This window comes from Tiliqua scincoides, chromosome 4, assembly GCF_035046505.1.
Source record: "Tiliqua scincoides isolate rTilSci1 chromosome 4, rTilSci1.hap2, whole genome shotgun sequence".
Taxonomy (NCBI): domain Eukaryota; kingdom Metazoa; phylum Chordata; class Lepidosauria; order Squamata; family Scincidae; genus Tiliqua; species Tiliqua scincoides.
In genome coordinates, this window is record NC_089824.1 from 40,733,056 (window position 1) to 40,752,198 (window position 19,143).

Below are 19,143 nucleotides of genomic sequence, written 5' to 3' on the forward strand. Positions count from 1 at the left end.
TTTGAGAGTAATGATCTTCAGTAGAACTTATTCTGAGTCAAAGTAAATATGCTGAGCTGAGGATTGCTCTTCTAAATGGAGAATGACCATGACCAAGGATGCCAAGCTCAATATACATCTCAAATGCTATGTCTTCCATGACTTTTATTTTAGATGCATTTTTATTTCATAATTATTATGTTCTATTTCAAACTTCATATCCCAAATACTTTTCTTACAATGCAGGCCTATGTATATCTACTTGGAACAAAATTCTAATGAGTTTAATGGGTCTTATTCCCAGGTAAGTGTGCAGCCTTAATTTCAGTTATCATTATAGCGGACCTTTGCTTTAATGCTTATATGAAGTTAAATACATAAAGGAAAGAAAAGCTATATTCCGATATTAATAATAAGAAAAATCCTGCACATGCAGGTTTTTTTCAGCATTCATATGCTGGAATGTTTCATACTCTACCAGGTTGCATATGCTTGCACACTAATTCTCAATTGCCGTATGCAGTTTGTGACAACCATCTGCTAAGACCTCCCTTAGAGTTCTTTCTCCCACTCAGCCCAGCTGAAATGAAAATATGGACCAAAAACCCCCACCAAAAAACCTTCTGCTGAGAGATGAAAAACTTAATTGAAGTCTCCAACTTATAGTTTCTCTCTCATTTGGATTAAAGTGCATCAGAACTTGCACCCTGTCTTTAAAAAAAGTTTCTGAAATGTCAAATATTGATAATAACAGGAAAGTGTTCAGTAAAGCTCTTGTATGTCTTGGGTGAGATAGAATGGTAACAATAAAATATGTACACATGGCACATTATTGAAATATGATTTAGATCTTCTGCATGTTCTGAGGTAGGGTTGTTATATGCCTTTAGTTTTCAGAATGGGAGGACATCGTTCTTCCCAACTACTTCAGAATATCCTTAAATATGCAGGTCTCAATGGATTACACAGAGTGAGAAGTTAAACTCAGAGGTGGCAGAATTCTGAACTGTTTAATTTCAGACTGCAGGTGAGGGAAGTAACGTGTTTTAATCCTTCTCCAGGCCAAACAAGCAAACAAACACATCATGCATGTAGTAAATCAGCAAGTCAGTGAGAGATCTACACCAAATGTGTAATGTGCTAATTTACTTGTGGAACAGTCCAGAATTCTAACACCTCACCCTACATAAGGTGAACACACGGGCTGTGTTCTGCTTGCCTATAGTTTATGACTTACTATGCAAGCTGCTTTTTTGTGGGCAAAAAGTCTTTTGCCTTCTTTATTGTTTTATTCTAAGCCAGGGGTGCTCAATAGGTGGATCGCAATCTACCGGTAGATCGCGAGGCAAAATGAGTAGATCGTGGAGTGCCGACCCCCCCCTTCAGGTGCCTCTGGGAGGAAACGCCGGGAGTAAGGCCCATTGTACTCAATGGGGCTTACTCCCAGGTAAGTGTGGCTAGGATTGCAGCCTCACAGCCTAATCCTAGGCATGTCTACTCAGGAGTAAGTCCTGTTATACTCAGTGGGGCTCAAGGTACACCAACATACACTGTACACATAAATGTTATATGTTATGATGGCGCGAACATTGTAAAAAAAACTCTGGTAGATCTCCGGGCCTTGCTGGGTTTCAAAGTCGCTCTTGAGCCAAAAAAGTGTGAGCACCCCTGTTCTAAGCACTAAGCAGTTGGGTTGTTTTGAAGCCTTGGTGTTAGCAAAGTACTTGAGTGTGAGGTGGGCTGTGAATATCACCCCAATCCCTTCCAGCATTATTGGATTAAGGTGCTTCATTGCATCACAGAGATTCCCGGAAAAGGCAGTGCTAGATAATACATTAAGTTGGAATTTCTCCTTGTAGGGAATATTTATGATTTTCCCATGAGAAGAGCAGAATACTGGAAATGATCACCTGCTGCTAGCTGACTTGGGGGGATCCCAGGTAGCCTAAAGTGGGAATTGTTTTCTGTTCTCCACTCTGTATCTTCTCCCTGGAACTGTAGAATACAGGAAGCCAACGCCAACCACAGCCATGGCCTGCCTCAGTACAAAACCTCCCAGACTGAGACTAGTGGTTGCAATTATCATCATCAGCTACAACTTCATCCTTAGGTTGTCTTGTCCTCTCAGCAATTCTGTAAGCAAGACAGGGTTTTAAATGTTCAGATAGTTTTAAAAAGAGCCATCAATTCTGTCATGCCTTTTTAAAATTCTGAATTGGATTCTTGTAGCAACTTCTGCTGGATTTTTAATGATGTTTTATTGTATTTTGTCTGATGCTGTTAGCCACCTTGAGGTCTGCTTGTGAAAGGCAAGGTACTCATTAAATCAAAAATAAATAAATAAATAAATAAATAAATAAGCTCAGCATAGCATGACAAAATAGCGAAGCAGAAAACAGTGATGAAAGGCTTTCTGAATCTGGAAGCCCATTGGGGCTACTGCTTAGGTGCTGGGGGGGGGGAGAGATCTTAGGTGCTGGGGGGGGGAGAGAAGACCTTGTGCCAGAGGAGATAGTTGTGACCCAGTATGTTAAGAGTTTGGAAGGCAAGGCCTTAGCCAAGCTTCCTACATGGTGGAGCAGCCACATTTCTGGGCCACAACCAGCCCACTAATGAGATGTGGTGAGTTCACTTCCTCATAGGATCCTCCAGGATTCTGGGTGTATCCTGGAATCAGTAGAACTCTCCATATTGAGCAATGGCACCAATCTGGGAGATTTTTTGTCAGTTTGCTATCTGCAACTGGGTAGTAGAAGGATTACATCAAATCTTCTGCCACCCCCCCCCCCCATCCTCTAATCTTGTCTTCAGCACTCTGCTCAGGCAAAGGAGATTGTTTCAGGTTCCCTTAAGCATAATGGTGATTGCAATAATGAAAAATCTGTCCTGAGTCAGGTGTGGGAAGGAGAGTGGATCAGGCCCGGGGGGGGGGGGGGTGCTTGGCAGATTCAGTAGTGCATGTTGTATCTGACCCCTTCCCAGACTTGATCAAGGTCAATGCAGACTTGTGCCAGCTATAGAGCTGGCGCAGGTCTGTGTTGACCCATTGGGCCCACAGGAGGCTTCCCGAGACTGAAACTCCCATGCGGGATTCAGTGGCACCACTTCATGACTGCATAGGTTGTTGCTGTGGATTGGGCTGCCCAAAAAAGATAATTGGAGAATGGAGATTTTGAGAAGAGGGACCCTGAATTAGATAGGGAAAGCATGCAACAAGTTTCACCTTTACCTATTAAAACCTGTTACCCTGCACATGCCCGATCTCGTCTGATCTTGGAAGCTAAGCAGGGTCAGGCCTGGTTAGTACTTGGATGGGAGACCGCCTGGGAATACTGGGCGCTGTAGGCTTATACCATAGTCTTTCGAGACTGAAGGTTGCCAACCATTAAAACCTTCATCATGATAAGGATCCTCTCGGTACCACTTCTCAGTATAACTTTTCAGCAATCATGATAATGATAATGATGATAATATCTATCAAAAAGTAGGGAGAAGCATTCTGCATCACCTTTCTCAGCTATTCTCAAAGCTATTCCCATGTAATGCATATGGCAATAGCCTATGCTGGAAGTCATCAAAGCCTGAAAGAGAGTGCCCAGTTCTCTGTCAGCAGGAAGCCAAAAGATCCACAAAAGCTGACAAAAAGAACTGTGGGTCATAGCCACATCCAGAAACTCCAGCCGTTTCTGGATGCTCAGTCCAGCACGCTTTCTAAGCTATAATGTGGATCCTTATGGGGGAGTGGGCGTGTGACCTTATCCAGATGAGCCATGCTGCCAGCGAACCAATCCGTGCTGCATGACCTTGTCTTTCTTCATATTACCTTGCCAGCTTAGCCAATGGATGTATTCATGAAAATCCTGCAGCTCTGTTTCTTGCTCCTATTCCTAATCATGCTTATTAATAATAATAATAATAATAATAATAATAATAATAATAATAATAATAATAATAATAATAATAATAATAATAATAATAATAATTTTTACTCACCTCTGCCAGGCTTGTCCTCCCTCACCATAGTGTAAATAGTGTACACTGCATGCTATGGTCTGGCAGGGGATAGGATTGGGCCCTGGGTTAGCAATGGAATTGTCTATCTATAGATTACTTTTTAGCTCAGTTATATTCATGTTCTTCAGAACTATAGTTGATGGATCGTCTGTCAAATCTCAGATATTTAATCAGTGTGACAGCATCATACATATTTTGAACGCTAGAGGCCTTGGGAAATCTTAATATGGCTTCCAGGTAAAGTTCAATCCACATGGCTAAGTTCCCTGAAGTATTTTCTACAGAAGGATGCCCTTCCTCATAGAGACGTACCGCATGTCTTATTCCAGTCTGCCATCTAAGAAGCTAGATAAGTTGAAAAGGCTGGTGTATAATTGTACTGCTTGTTGAGGTGGGTTGGCTAAATAGTTCAAGAGCTGAGGCCAAAAGAAAAGAAAACTCATGAATATACACCCACACTGCTTTATTTATTCAGCGTGACTTGTTCTGAACTACAAGTATGGAATGAAAGATAATTGATGGCCCTGGGTGTGGACCCTCTCCCCTGCTCCAGCTTCTATCTTAGCCCAGAGTGCACTAGAGGCAGGAGCGGATTCAAGACCATGGGTGCGTGGCCTCCCCAAACTGTTGCACCAGAGGGGTAGGGTGACTGATGGGGTGGGGAGCAAAGTCAGGTGCCAGGGAAATGCCAACTGGTGGGCATTGGTGGCAAGACCATACCCAAACAATAGAGCAGAGTCAGAAGGAGACCCCTGCTCTACCCAGCAGGTAGATCTGGGCTCCAAATCTGTGCGGGAGCCCAGTGGCATAGCTAAGGGGGTGCAGGGGGTAGCAGTTGCACTGGGCATCAAGCTTTAGGGGAGCAACAAGCTGAGCTTGACACTAGTGACCAAAATTGTGAAAATCTTGGTAGGTATGAATAATACCATCATGTTATATATCATTGGAAAGGTAATTTAATGCAGAATGCAATACCCCTGCTGACTGGTTAAGAGGCACTTTTTCAAGTGGGTACTCCTCTTTTATTTAGCAGGGGGAAAGTAACTGGTCCACCTCACTCCAGCAGTGTCTTTTCTAGTGGCTGTCTGCTGGTGTTCTTTTGCATCTTTTTATATTATAAGCCCATTTGGGACAGGGAGCCATTAGTTGTTTGATTTTTTTCTGTAAACCGCTTTGTGAACTTTTTGTTGAAAATCGGTATATAAATACTGTTGTTGTTGTTGTTGTTGTTGTTAATGCAATACAACAAACCACATTGGAATATCTGTATTATTTCAAAAGTTATGGCCAATTAACCAGAAAATGAAAACACAACTGCCTCTATGGAACAAAAAGTGAATTTGTTTAACTCAAAACTGACCTATGAGACTGATTAGCTATGCCTTAGCTATGCCACTGACTGGGGGGGAGGCAGCAGAGCAAGTGGGTGATGAGCTCCTGGAGTGAGGAGGTGGGTTCCTCTTGATTTTCACTTTCTAAAAAGTCTGGGCGTGACATCACTTCCGGTTGTGACATCACTTCCGGGGCAACATTTTAAGCTTTGCACCGGGCTATACAATCATTAGCTACAACACTGTAGGAGCCCACATCTACCCGCTTAGCAAATTTCAGCTACAGAGACCAAAAATTCAACTGGGAGCCCAGGTCTACCTGCCTGGTTGACCTGGGCTCTGTAGTTAAGGTAGTCCTTTTGCCCAAGCACAAACACTGGATCCACCCCTGACTGGAGGGGAGATGTCTGCCCCAGTCCACTTGGGTGGGTGACTGCCTCCTCCTTCCAGCCCCTCTGCCACATGATGCTGGGCACAAAGTTGCCCCAGCTGATGGGTTGGAACCTGGCTTCTTTGGGGGTCGGAAGGTTTAGGGGAGTGATGAAGGAAATGTAGGTACCGTACTTTGAAGTTTACCTGTTCATCTGTGTAAGAGAAGTTGGAGAGCAATACACTTAGCAGTTGTGACTGGCTCCTCACTCTCTGCTTCATTCTCTTAACTGGGTAGACTGAGATTGTGCTGAGGAAAGAAAGACTTGCTGCTGGCACCCAAAACTAGAAAGCACCGACATGCTGCCTTCAAAAAACTCTTGCTACATTTAATAGAAAGCCAATAGATCTCCTTACATTCAAACAGCAGCAGAATGTTCGTGGTCTTGTAGATGGGGCAACCCTCTCCCTTTCAAGTGAACAGAGACCAGGCAGATAACCTTGAAAAGTCGAGGGAAGTTTAACTTTTTTATTAAAAGGTTGAAGAATCAAAAATGGGAGAGAAAAACACAAATGAGATGAAAATACAGCACCAATTGACTATCGAAAGAGAAAAAAAGGTGCTGTAGCAAAGGTTGGCCAGGATGCTAAAAGCAAGCAGAAAATAAAAGGGAAATAAAGAATTTTCAGTGCAAGTCATGTGAGGAGTCTTGTCCTTCCTGCCTTGTGGTTGTGGTGGTGAAGCTGGGATTCTGGTGGATGTTATTGTTTGTGCCTGGAAGCAGGATACCTCTAACAAGTTCTGTGGAGACAACTGTTAGCAACTCCTCTTTCTATAGTGGATGTTATCCTTGGCTATTTTACTTGTGCAAAGTATTCCCTTTGTACAAAATTCTCCTTTAGCAGTGATCCAGTCACCCAAGTTTCTGTTTGTGTTCTGTATGTTCTCTAGTCTAGACATAAGGTGACATAGAACCATGTAGCCCCATGGCTTTTCCCATGAATCTGAAAAAGAGAGGCCAGTCCCGCTTCCCCCATTCATTGCAAAAATTAACCCTTTCCTGCCTCCCAGCTGCAACTTTCCTGCTGCTTGCCCCATTGAAATGCAGGCACCACGAGGTTTTTCACATTGTGAAAACAGTAAGCAAGCACATCCAGACATAGGTAGACTTGAGTCAGCATGTGTGGGGATGAGTGCACTCAAGTCTTTTTCAGAGTCTTCCACGTGCGAGACTCATGAGTCAATGAGTCACCCAAAATCACACATTTTCACAAGTCCGAGTCACTGACTCGAGTTCCCAACCCTGTTTACCTCCACCACCTCTTTTGTATACATGGTGCTAGCTAACATCAGGCCATCAGTTCTGACCTCTGAATTTTCCTCTTCCATCTGCTCCAACCTCTACTCATTTTCCCCCTTGCACTGGTGGTATTATATCAGTATAACAGTATTGCTACTCAAACATAAATCCTCTATGTGAACATACCTTTGTACTTCACCAGTACAAGAAGATTTCATAAAGACCCAACTGTTTGGTCCAGTGGACATCACTCGAGGATGGGGTTATACTATTAGAAAAATAATATGCAAAAAGAACACTAACAGAGTGTTTTCATTTACATTGACTTATTGTAAAGAAAATGAGAATTTAAAAAAATGGCAAATTCACTATCTTAATACAATCAAGCCATGGGAATTGTTATCACTGAGAAGCATGGAGGACTGTGTCAATTTGATTTGAACGAAGCTCTCAGCGTTATTAACGTGGAAAAAAAATTAGATAGTTCAGCTGACAGTTCCTGATGCTCTGTGAGTGTGTTGGAGACAAATGGCTTATTTTTTTAATGTAAGGAAAAGCGAGGCATTTCCCGTGAAAACAGCACGGTCTTGATTGAAGCCCTCATTAGAACGCAATTGTTGGCTCTTGGTTCAATCAAGAAATGGCATTGTGTCCATTGTACATTGCATAAATAAGCTGACCTGTCAGGTTTTGGGCAATTTATGGAGCTGGTCAGCCTCTATGTTTGTGCCGGATTTTTTTTGTTGCAATGAGATGTAATGGCTTTTCAGCACACCATAAGCACAGTTGTGACCACAGGCTCACTTGTGTCATTTTCTGTGCAGTAATGAAGCCTGACGAGTGGTCTCCTGCTTGCAGATAGCCGGCTGTTGTCCTAAAAATGCAAACCGTTGCCTCGGGCCATGGAATCAGGAACAGGCAAAGGACAGTGGCACAGGCAGGGCTCCCCACTGCTCATCCTCACTCTAGCAGACTACTGTTGGAAAGCCGAAGAATTGTCTTTACCCTTGTACATAAGGACGCTACAAAGAAAAGTGAGAAAAGCCATTGTAGGAAGGCGAATTAGAATTTAAAAAGGAATTAAAAATGCTGAGTCGACATTTCAAAGAAGTTCCCCTGAACCGTGCTTGTTTCCTTTCTACCCTTCTCAATGCTTTGGAAGGCTTTATCAGTCACAGTTTCATTAGCAATTAGGAGTTCTTCCCATAAGAACAGCCCCACTGGATCAGGCCATAGGCCCATCTAGTCCAGCTTCCTGTATTTCACAGCGGCCCACCAAATGCCCCAGGGAGCACACCAGATAACAAGAGACCTCATTCTGGTGCCCTCCCTTGCATCTGGCATTCTGACATAGCCCATTTCTAAAATCAGGAGGTTGCTCATACACATCATGGCTTGTACCCCGTAATGGATTTTTCCTCCAGAAATTGGTCCAATCCCTTTTTAAAAGCGTCCAGGCCAGATGCCGTCACCACATCCTGTGGCAAGGAGTTCCACAGACCAACCACACGCTGTGTAAAGAAATATTTTCTCTTGTCTGTTCTAACTCTCCCAACACTCAATTTTAGTGGATGTCCCCTGGTTTTGGTGTTATGTGAGAGTGTAAAGAGCATCTTCCTATCCACTCTGTCCATCCCCTGCATAATTTTGTATGTCTCAATCATGTCCCCCCTCAGGCGTCTCTTTTCTAGGCTGAAGAGGCCCAAACGCTGTAGCCATGCATGAAGCTGCCACGCATTTTGGAAAGTGAATGCTAGGAGCAAATGCTATGCGGTAGAATAACCCAGAGTATACGTCTGGGATTACGTCTGGGATGAATGAAATGTTAATATCCATGCTTCCACACTACACTTTGGCTTAGATTTGAAGCTTCTTTTAGAACGGGAGTGGGCTTCAGGTTTATAGAAACTATGTATTTGATTTTCTACTGGGAACCCAAAGACCACCTCTCAGAGCCAGCTGCAAAACAGTGGCCCAAAGGAGTGAGCGCACATTAAGGACAAGGGTGCCTCTGGGCATGTACTCAGCCCAAGAACTTGTGTTCAGCAACAGACCTGTCCTTGCAATCCTTGCACAGATAAATCCAATCCTGTCCATCCGCCCCCATTCTTAGTTCTAGCAACCTAACTTGGGAAAATGTGTCTCATTGTCAGTGGTCTCACTAGAGTTTGTGTCACCCAGTACTGGAGGCCAGCATATCACCCCCACAATGGACCTCCTCCCATGCAGTGGGTAGGGCAATACTCTGGGCAGTAGGAGTGGTGATGTATCATTCCTCCCCTCCATTGGTATTTTTGGCTATAACTTTTGATAGAACAGAGATATTTCACCATGGTTTGCTTCATTGCATTCTGCATGAAATTATGCATCTGATGATGTATAACATGATGGTATTATTTGAAAATATCAAGATTTTAACATTTTGGCCAGTAGTGGTGTCAACCGTGTGCACATCACCCAGTGTGGCCCGCACGCTCTTAACAATGCCACTGCTCATTGTTGCTGTGGTTGTATAAGTAGAAGTCAAAACTATTGCATATCACCCAAAGATCTACCAGGACATCCCAGCTACCTTTTTCCCACTATGATTTTTGAATGTTAATAAACCAAAGGCAGGACACAGGAAAGGCTTCTAGTTCTCATGGTGAGGAGATGACCTTGACAAGATGAGAAAGTAATTGGCTTGGTAACCAAAGAGACAATAACATCCCAATCCTATCCTAGGCCAGCCAGAGTTTGTAGTGGTGCTGCTGCAACTTCCACTGCAAGCTGTGGAGCAGCAGGAACCAGAGGTAAGTAGTTTTACTTACCTACTCTTCCATTGCCTTGAATGGGTCTACTCAGATCTGTGCCAGCTCTTTGACTGGCATAAATCCAAGTGGGTCCGAGGGGGCATGTTGAACCCAGGCCAGGGGCATAAGATATTGGCATCACTGCCGCCGCCAATATGTGCCAATATCCACCCCTACCCTGCCCTTGTCACACACCTGGCTGGTTCCAATCCTCCCCAGGAATGCCCCCTCCACTAACTTACCTGTTCCAGCAGAGAGTCTGAAGATCATTTGCACATGCCCACAGTGGTCAGCCAGTTATACTGGTAGCCCTGGCCCATGCACCATTGCAGAGAACGCTGCACCAGTGGCCCTGACCTTGTGCTGACAGAACTCAAGGTCCATCAGCACAAGGCCCAGATAGGATTGGGCTGTAAGGCAAGGCAAGCCACAAGACACCTTTGAAGGAATTTCAGAAGTGCAGAGTCTGAATGGAAAACCAAATTCTTTGAGAATTTGACCCATCCCAGTAGAGAATGCTAAATGTTAACCATTTGTGTATCCAGTTTTCACATATCTGGCTTCTCAAGAAGTCATTAAAGACCCTCATTTAAGTACCTAAAGCCCAATCTTATGCAGGTCTACTCAGAAGTAAGTTCCATTTATTTCAATGGGATGTATATGTGTATAGGATTGCAGCCTCAGTCTCTAGCACTGTCTCAGACATCTATATAGGATTCCTACACAAGCCCCATTTAAATGAATGGAAGCATCCTAGCATCACCGTTTGGTAGCTTGCGCCTTTGGATTCCTCAGGGTTAAACTCTGTAGCTCATTATTATTATTATGACACTAATATTTAATTGATTAATCAGGCATGAAACACACAGGCTCTGCAGTACAGCTTTGGGAACCTTCAAAGTTGCTTTTAGCGACTTTTTGGGCTATGAACCGTGCCAAGTTAATGCTGTATTAGCACACTATTTTGGGCATATATACTAGTACAACATGCTTGTACTTTTGGGACAGAAGCTATTTCTATGGATACAGTATGCTGAACAGACACAGACCGAAAAAAAACCAAAATAGTTCATTCTGTGCTGTCAAGGAAACAAGCTGCTCTATCTGTTTAAAGATCCTTTGCTGAAAGTCTATGAAAGCAGCCTCCAAGAGGGCAGGGTAAAGTCAGGCTGTAGGGAACATGATGTCTCTAGTTTGTTCAGTAAAAGGCAGTGGGTGCATCCCATGTTCTGTGGTGGGCTTGGCCGATGTCACCACCACCAACTTTATATGGAGCTCAACCACTGTGGACTATTATTATTTATTATTATTAACAGTATTTATATACTCAACTAAAAGTTCACAAAGCGGTCTACAGAGAAAAATCAAATAACTAAATGGCTCCCTGTCCCAAAAGGGCTCACAATCTAAAAAGATGCAAATGAACACCAGCAGACAGCCACTAGAACAGACAGTGCTGGGGTGAGGTGGGCCAGTTACTCTCCCCCGGCTAAAAAAAAGGAGCACCCACTTGAAAAAGTGCCTCTTACCCAATTAGCAGGGGTACAATTATACACCAGCCTAAACATGCTCCTAAGCGCCATTGATTTCAATGGGATTCACTAGTGCACAACTTCCTCTGGAGAGCACTCATGATCACTACTGTTGGCCAGCCAACCGCTTTGTTATGGCAGTGTTCAAACTACAAGACTGAAGCCTTTTCTAAAGTCACAATTAATGTTTTGGAGAGAGAAGAGATTTATAAGGGACAATGCAATGTTTAATTTTTCCCCCCGGATGAGGGGGCCTGTTAATAGGAACCATATTTCAATGGTAGAACACTTGCTTTGTATGCAGGAGGTCCCAGGTTTATGCCTCACCAGGTAGGATGTTGCCTACCTGAGTTTATGCCTCACCAGGTGGTGGGCCGCTGTGAGATACAGGAAGCTGGACTAGATGGGCCTATGGCTTGATCCAGTGGGGCTGCTCTTCTGTTGGATAGAGATACATTTCTGTCTGAATCCTGGAAGTACTTCGGCCAGTCAGTGTCAACAATACTGAGCTAGATGCACCAATGCTCTCATAGGGGAGCTTCCTATGATCTTAGAAGCAGAGCTGATCATTATCAGTTCTAAAGCTTGCTGAAACTGTGGTGTGGTGCATCGATAACCTGGTAGTACCACCAAATTCATGACTCAGTGGTCTGAGGAATAATCAAGTTTGAGAAATAATCAAGCCTTGTGTGGAAGGAAATGCATGATCTGAACCTACTCATCAGCTACCTTAAGCTAACGTGAATTACAGCACAATCCTACTGTGAGCCTCTGTGCTGGCAGAGCAAGTGCTCAGCCGGCACAGACTGTAGCAAATGTGCCGTAAAGCATGTTGCAACAGTGTGAGTAGCACTGGCAGGAAGGCTTGCACTATCCTGCTGGGGCAAGAGTAGGTGAGCTCTGCACCAAGCAGCAGAAGGGCAAGGATAGCAGGAAGGAGGTGAAATGGGGAGGGTGAGGGAAGGGGTAGATCTGGTCTCGGAATGGGGAGGAATTGGTGATACTGGTGTGCGCTGCGTTCTATCCTCCTTCCTGGGCCAGATCTACTGACACAGATCCACTCAGATTGCACCAAGCGATTTAGCAGGCACAGGTTCAAGTAGACCCATTGCTCCAGCTGAGGCTTTCCCTGGCGCAAGAGGACAAATGTCCCCTTACCTCAAGGAGACATCCAGATGGTAAAATTATCCCACGGGATACAGTATAATCTGCACTGGCCCTGCTGCATCAATGTGGGGGAAATTCAATAGGATTGGACTACCCGGCTTATTATACATCATGTGTGGCAGCCAGTATATTAGCATACAAGGTGTTAGTTCACAGACATGCCAAAATATAAATTATCTCCTTCCATTCGAGCCCCCCAATTTGAAATATATACTACTTCAATACGTGCATATTAAGTGCTTATATTGGAGTACAGTGTGGCTGAATTAACTATCAACTTTCAGGAATTAGAATGTCATAGGAGAGGGAGAAAAAGAGAAGCTCATTGCATTATGAAGAAATGTTCAAGGTATGCTTTTAGAATTTTCTTCTTATCTAATTCTCTCTCTTATATATACTTTTTGCAAGGCCCTCCGGCAAATTCTTGCTTGAAAAAGCAAAAAACTTAAGGCATTAAAGTTATAGCAGTACAAATCAAAATAAGTTGGAGCCAAGACTGCCCTTAATTGATTTTGAGGTGTCTCTGTCACAGCATGAGGTAACCACAGAATAATCTGCTTTATTTTCTAGCTTTGGCTAATGTGTGTCCCCAGATCTTGATGATGACAAATCTGTCTTTTTAATTTGCATTTTTTGTATACAGTACTTGATCTGAATGTAATAGTTCCCATGTGTGAAATCATTTATGGAAAAAAAAAATCTATTTCTCTAATATTCTCTGCTCTTTAGTACAGCACAGCTTGGTCGCACTAGGTACGTCTTGTTGAAAGTATGTCCATAAATATGTCCCTTACAGCACAGAACAGCTTGTTAACTTGGCAGTGTTCGGCAGTGTGCCTTCAAAACTTTGCTTCAGATGTGATAGTCCAACTGTAGGACAAAAGTTGCTGTAACTTCTCTTCTTTTTTGTATGTGTGATTATTTTTCCTTTTTCCAGCTACCTACTCAAGTCTACGCTGTTTTTCTTTTCTTGAGCTCCGGCCCTCAGGTCTTCACTCTAATTTAATTAACAAGTTGAAACCAGAGAAGACTTTTTCCAGTACAATTAAACCACTGTCAGTGCAATCCTATTTCTGCTCTGGGCTGGCAGCAGCTGAATGTGCCAGTGGTAAATTTACCCAGTCCCATGCCTGGGCCAAAGGTCCGTGATGCCACCTCTCCATGATATTCTGTCCCCCTGCATGCAAAGCCCCCCCCCCCCACTCACCACAATGATATGGAGCCTCGCACAACTCCAGGACACACCAGGGAAGTGTTCTGAGGCTTCTCCGGAAGTGCAGTTTCTGACCTTGTTGAGAGCCTCAGAGAGGCTTCCCCCATGGTTCTAGAGGCGCGTGGACCCAGCTCCCAGGGCATTTGCCCATTCACAAAGTGCTAGGTCTGCTGCTGGAATGTGCCATAAAGTGTGTTTGCAGTGCCGCATGAGTAGGCCTCACTGGCAGGACAGCCTGAGCCAGCCCACACTGGCCGTTGGCAGAGGGGAGTATCATGCCGACTGGTGCAGGGGCTGAGAGAGGGCATCAGGAGGGCATTTTGGAGGTGGCGTTTCTGGCAGGAGGAATGTGGGAGCAGATTGGGCACAGGAAAGGGTGGGATCAGCAGAGGCTTCCCCACTGTATCTTATCTTCCCTCCTGGGCCAGGCAGCTTTACATGGGTCTGCTTGGACTTCCTCGAGTTAAATAGCTGGTGGAGATCCAAGTATCCCCATAGAGCAGACTGGGGTGTTACTCTGGGTAAGGGGAAAAATATCTATCCCCTTACCACAAGGAGACCTCCAGCTGCCTCCTAATCTGCACTGGATACAGCACAGGTCATGCAGCCTGGTTGCACCAGTACAGGTTAGGATTAGTCTATGAGAAATGCAATCATTGTTCAACCCACTTACATTTTATAGAACAAATGCAACACAACTCTGGTTTTCCATCTGTATCACAGTTCACTTTTTGGTCTTAGCACCTTTTCCAGAATTTGGCCCTCCGTCTTTGTCCGTTGTTCCACATTGCTGCCAACACCCAGTGCTCATCCATCCATCCATCCATCCATCCAGCCAATCCATTCCATTTTGGCAATATTTTTCCACTGTTGGAGTCTTGTTACCCAAGACCATACAGTACAGGATTAGTATGGGATTTTGTGCTCTGGAATTCCACATTGAAGACTCCAGCCACAGAACCACACAGAATATATAAAATACAGTCTCTCATCATGCTTACTACGATAAAGCCCTATTAAATTCAGATGGACTTTCTTTCAAGCAAGCATGCTTAGGATTGGGTTAATGACACCCAAGATTTCAGTACTGTATATCCCAAATCTTCAGTTACTTCTTTTGTATTTGTCAGTGATTTCTACTTTAACTAAATTCAGATCATGATGCAAGATACTTTAAACTGGGTTACATTAGTTAACCAAGTAGGGGATAATAACCCTTCATCATTATTTTCTCTAGGAGGTCTCATTACTCCTCTGGGCATGCTCCTTAGAATAAATTAAAAGGATCCACAGAGAGCAATTTTGCTTTGGGTTTTTTTTTTTTAATGATTGCCAAAAGCTGTTTGCTAGGATAGTACAGAATGTTTACAGATGCCTTAGGAAGAAAACAGCAGAATGTGGAACTAATTGTGTTTATTCAAGATAATTATGAAACACAAATGACCATTACTTACAACAAGTCCCCTGACAACTAGAGTTTGGCTCATGGGACCAAAATCAAATTGCGTAGTGAAAGGCCTTGATACCAAGTGACTACGTGTGTATGTGTGCGTGCACACAAAATTATATCATTCACATAATTCTTAGAATACTTAAAGCAGCTACTGTACGAAAAGCAACATAATGTTCTGCCTGACATTAGAAAACAAGTTCATTTTCTTCAAGACAGCACTTTTCAACCTGGAAACCGCTGCGCAATGGGAAAGGCATCCCCGGCATGACTGTCACTTACAGTTCTGCCAGGGAGCCATCCTTCTCTGCTGATGATCTGCTCCAAACAGAGCTCCAGCGCACTGCGCCTGCCCAGAAATCTGGGTGCAGTGGCTGCTGGGACAACAGAACTTGGAAATGGTGGGCTGGAGCTCAGTTTGGGGGAGATCGGTGACAGGAAAGGTCAGCTCCTCTGCAGAATAGTAAGCATCGTTCATGCAGGGGAGGGAAACGGCAGGGCACCAGATTTGGCCCGCAGGACAGGGTCTGGAGAGCCCTGTTCTAGACCACTAACGGCCCAATCCTATCCAACTTTCCAGCTCCAGTTCAGCCGCAATGCAGCCCTGAGGTAAGGGAACAAATGCTCCCATACCTTGAGGAAGCCTGTGTGCACACCCTATTGATATAGCTGCCCCGGCTCTGGAAAATTGGATAGGATTGTGCTCCAAAGCAATTCATTCTCACATATGCAAGGTGCTGTCCAATAAGAATACTTTCTGTGTTGCACAATGATGTTGGAAAAGGTAGGAGCCAGTTTATGCATTCAGAAGTGGCACATAGCGGTAGGACCTTACGTTTTCAGGCAGCTAGTGGAGGAGCACACATTTGAATATTCCCTCACTTAAAGGCATTATGCCCATAGAAATGTATGTCAGGGAAAAATTTGGACTAGAACCCCTCCCCCCCATATAGAGCTGAGGTCAGATTCTCTGGCTGAAATTCTATGCATGCTTACCTGGGAGTGAGCCAGGAGTGATGATAATGGGACTTACTGCTGAGTGGACATGCATAGGATTGGGTTGAAAAGTACATTAGAGCTGCTTATAGGTCCAAGTAGGTCAAATAGTCAGCTAGCTGTTGGGAACACCTGCTCAATTTACAATCACACACAAGTTACTGTAGACATTTCTCTCTAGGATGTCCCAATGATGTGGACCAGTCACCACATCAGTGGTCTCCAAACTTTTTGGGAGGAGGGCCACATCATATGTCTGACACCAGCCAGGTAAATGGTAGGAGTGGGATTTTACCTTGCAACTACTACCACAAACATCATCAACAGAACAGCAAGGTGCCAAGGATTGATAACCAATAACTGAGTACGGGAGTCCTTAGGTAAGGTAAGGCAAGTTGGTATCAGAACATGTTTACTAAAGGAAAGTGTCTTTTTTCTATAGGCACCCCCTCCAATGGTGCTGCAGACACAGTGATAATGCACATAAGCTGAGGAGGTATGTCGGCAGTTGAGTGGGCCGTGGACAGGGAGGGGGAAGCTTGGGAGGGAAGAAGGGGAATCAGACCTGCTAGGGAGGTGTGTCAGGGACAACAAAGGTTGGTTATTGGCAGCAGTGACACCAGTTATATCTATGATCTCCCCACCTGGCCTCTCCACACCGCCTTGGGTCTATGTGGACCAGCCAAAGAGCTGGTGCAGATCCAACTTGACCCATTGGGGACCATGGGAGAGTAGGTAAGCAAACATTTCTTTTACTTACCTCTCTGTTGCACCATGGTCCCTGGCTAACCCATACTAAGAGCAAACAAACACTGGGCCAATATCCATGTTCATCAAAACATGTAGATTGTCCCTTAAACACACAGCAGAATTTTGCAAATACAGCTGTATCAAGAGCCACATGAGAGAAACAAGCTTGAAATTAGGGAGCTTCTTAGATGTGCAAGAATGGAGGTTATAGCACTATGTTAGTAGGTGACAGCCCTCTAAGTCAGGGGTGCCCAAACCCTGGCCCTGGGGCCACTTGCGGCCCTCAAGGCCTCTCAATGTGGCCCTCTGGGAGCTCCCAGTCTCCAATGAGCCTCTGGCCCTCCGATGATTTGTTGGAGCCCACACTGGCCAGATGCAACTGCTCTCAGCATGAGGGCAACTGTTTGTCCTCTCGAGTGAGCTGTGGGATGAGGGCTCCCTCCACTGCTTGCTGTTTCACATCTGCGATGCAGTAGCGGCAGCAAAGGAAAGGCCAGCCTTGCTTTGTGCAAGGCCTTTTATAGGCCTTGAGCTATTGCAAGACCTTCATTCATTCATATAAGTTCATCTTTAATATGTTCATTTATGTACACCTACGTAAATTTATTCAAATTTGAAATGTAAATTATTTTTTTTTGCCCCAGCCCCTGACACAGTGTCAGAGAGACGATGTGGCCCTCCTGCCAAAAACTTTGGACACCCCTGCTCTAAGTAAACCCTTTGCTAGTTCAGTGAGAAAGAACTAGCCAATGAGAAAGGGAAGTGGGGTATAACCCCAGGGGATGGAACTGCAACCTGCACAGGTGTTTTCCCTATTTATGGCTTCAAAAGTTGACGTAATTGCAGAGGCGGTCCTGGGCTTTTCCGCGCCTAGGGGCACCTCCGCCTTTGCTGATCCCCCCCACCCCTGATCTGGAGGTAATTGAGGTGACATCATCGTCACAGCAGTTACTTCCACGTGGCTGCCTCCTCCATTCCCCCTTTGAAGAAAACGGGGAAGGGAGGAGGCAGCCCAGGCCCTGATGGAGACTTCCATGCTGTTTCTAAGCACCTTTTCCAGCCGCCCCGAAGTGCACCGATGGAGCCCTTCACACTGCTTACAAGCAGCACAGAAGGCTCCATTGAGGCCTGAGAATGGCCTGCATCTCCTCTAAAATTGGAGGAGGTGCACACTGCTTCCACATCAATCTGAAGGGCTCTTCTTTCCCTTTCCTCAAAAGGGAAGAGGGGGGCGGCCCTCAGATGGGGCTGGGAACTGCGCCAAGAATGGATGCAGGAGCACAGCCACTGTCAGCGCAGTTGTCTGCTGCTCTGAGCACCATACACCTCCCCTTGAAGGGGAGGGGGCAGCCCTCAGAGTGGTGCCACTCCTGGTGTGCTGTTGCCAGGCCACCCCCTCTCCTCCTTTATAGAATGAGAGGAAAGGGGAGCCCTAGAGCATCTGCACGCTGGGATTTGTGACTCCCGGCGTGCTGAAGCTCCTTAAATAAAGGAGGAGGAGAGGGTGGCAGCTCCGCCCAGAAAGGCAGCACTTCACTGTCTCTCTGGCAGCATTCTGGTCTGCCCCCTCCTTCATTGGGAGAAGGTTTTTTTTTTTTTTTTTTTAAAGAAAGAAGCCGGTGGAGCTTCCGGCTTTTTTTGCTTAAGAAAAATGGGCAGCAGGAGGGGGCAAGGTTGACGATGGCACCCCTGGAAAGTTGGCACCTGGAGCATTTGTCCCTCTTGCCCCCTCTAGGTCTGCCACTGGTAATGCTTTTTTTTTTTTAAATTATTATTTTACTGGTTATTTTTTATGTGAGTCAGCTTAGGGATCTGGCTGGATGAAGCAGAAGAGTGTTTCTCCTTTTGGAGCCAACCCAAAAAGGAATGCACCAGGTTCAGAAAGTCTTATATTTTCAGTGCTCCTATCTTGTATTTGCAGGTGTTTCTTGGCCTTTGCTTGGTATCTTCTGCTTGCTCTGTTTCAGATCATCCAAATAATGGGAATGGTATATGTATTAGGACTTTGAACATGACCTGAACTCTCTGTGGATGTTCAGAGTCATATTATCTTTAACCTCTTCCACCTTTGACTGTGAACTCTAACCTCAGAATTTCCGATGGGGATCAGCTGGGCTGATTGACTGAAGAGCAGAACTGTTTCTCAGGGTCTGGGAGTCAGTGAGCAGTTCATTAAACCTTCCTGCCTATCCTACCAATCTTTTGCTTTAGAAACGAGAACTCACATTTTCTTTCTTTTGTTTCAATTT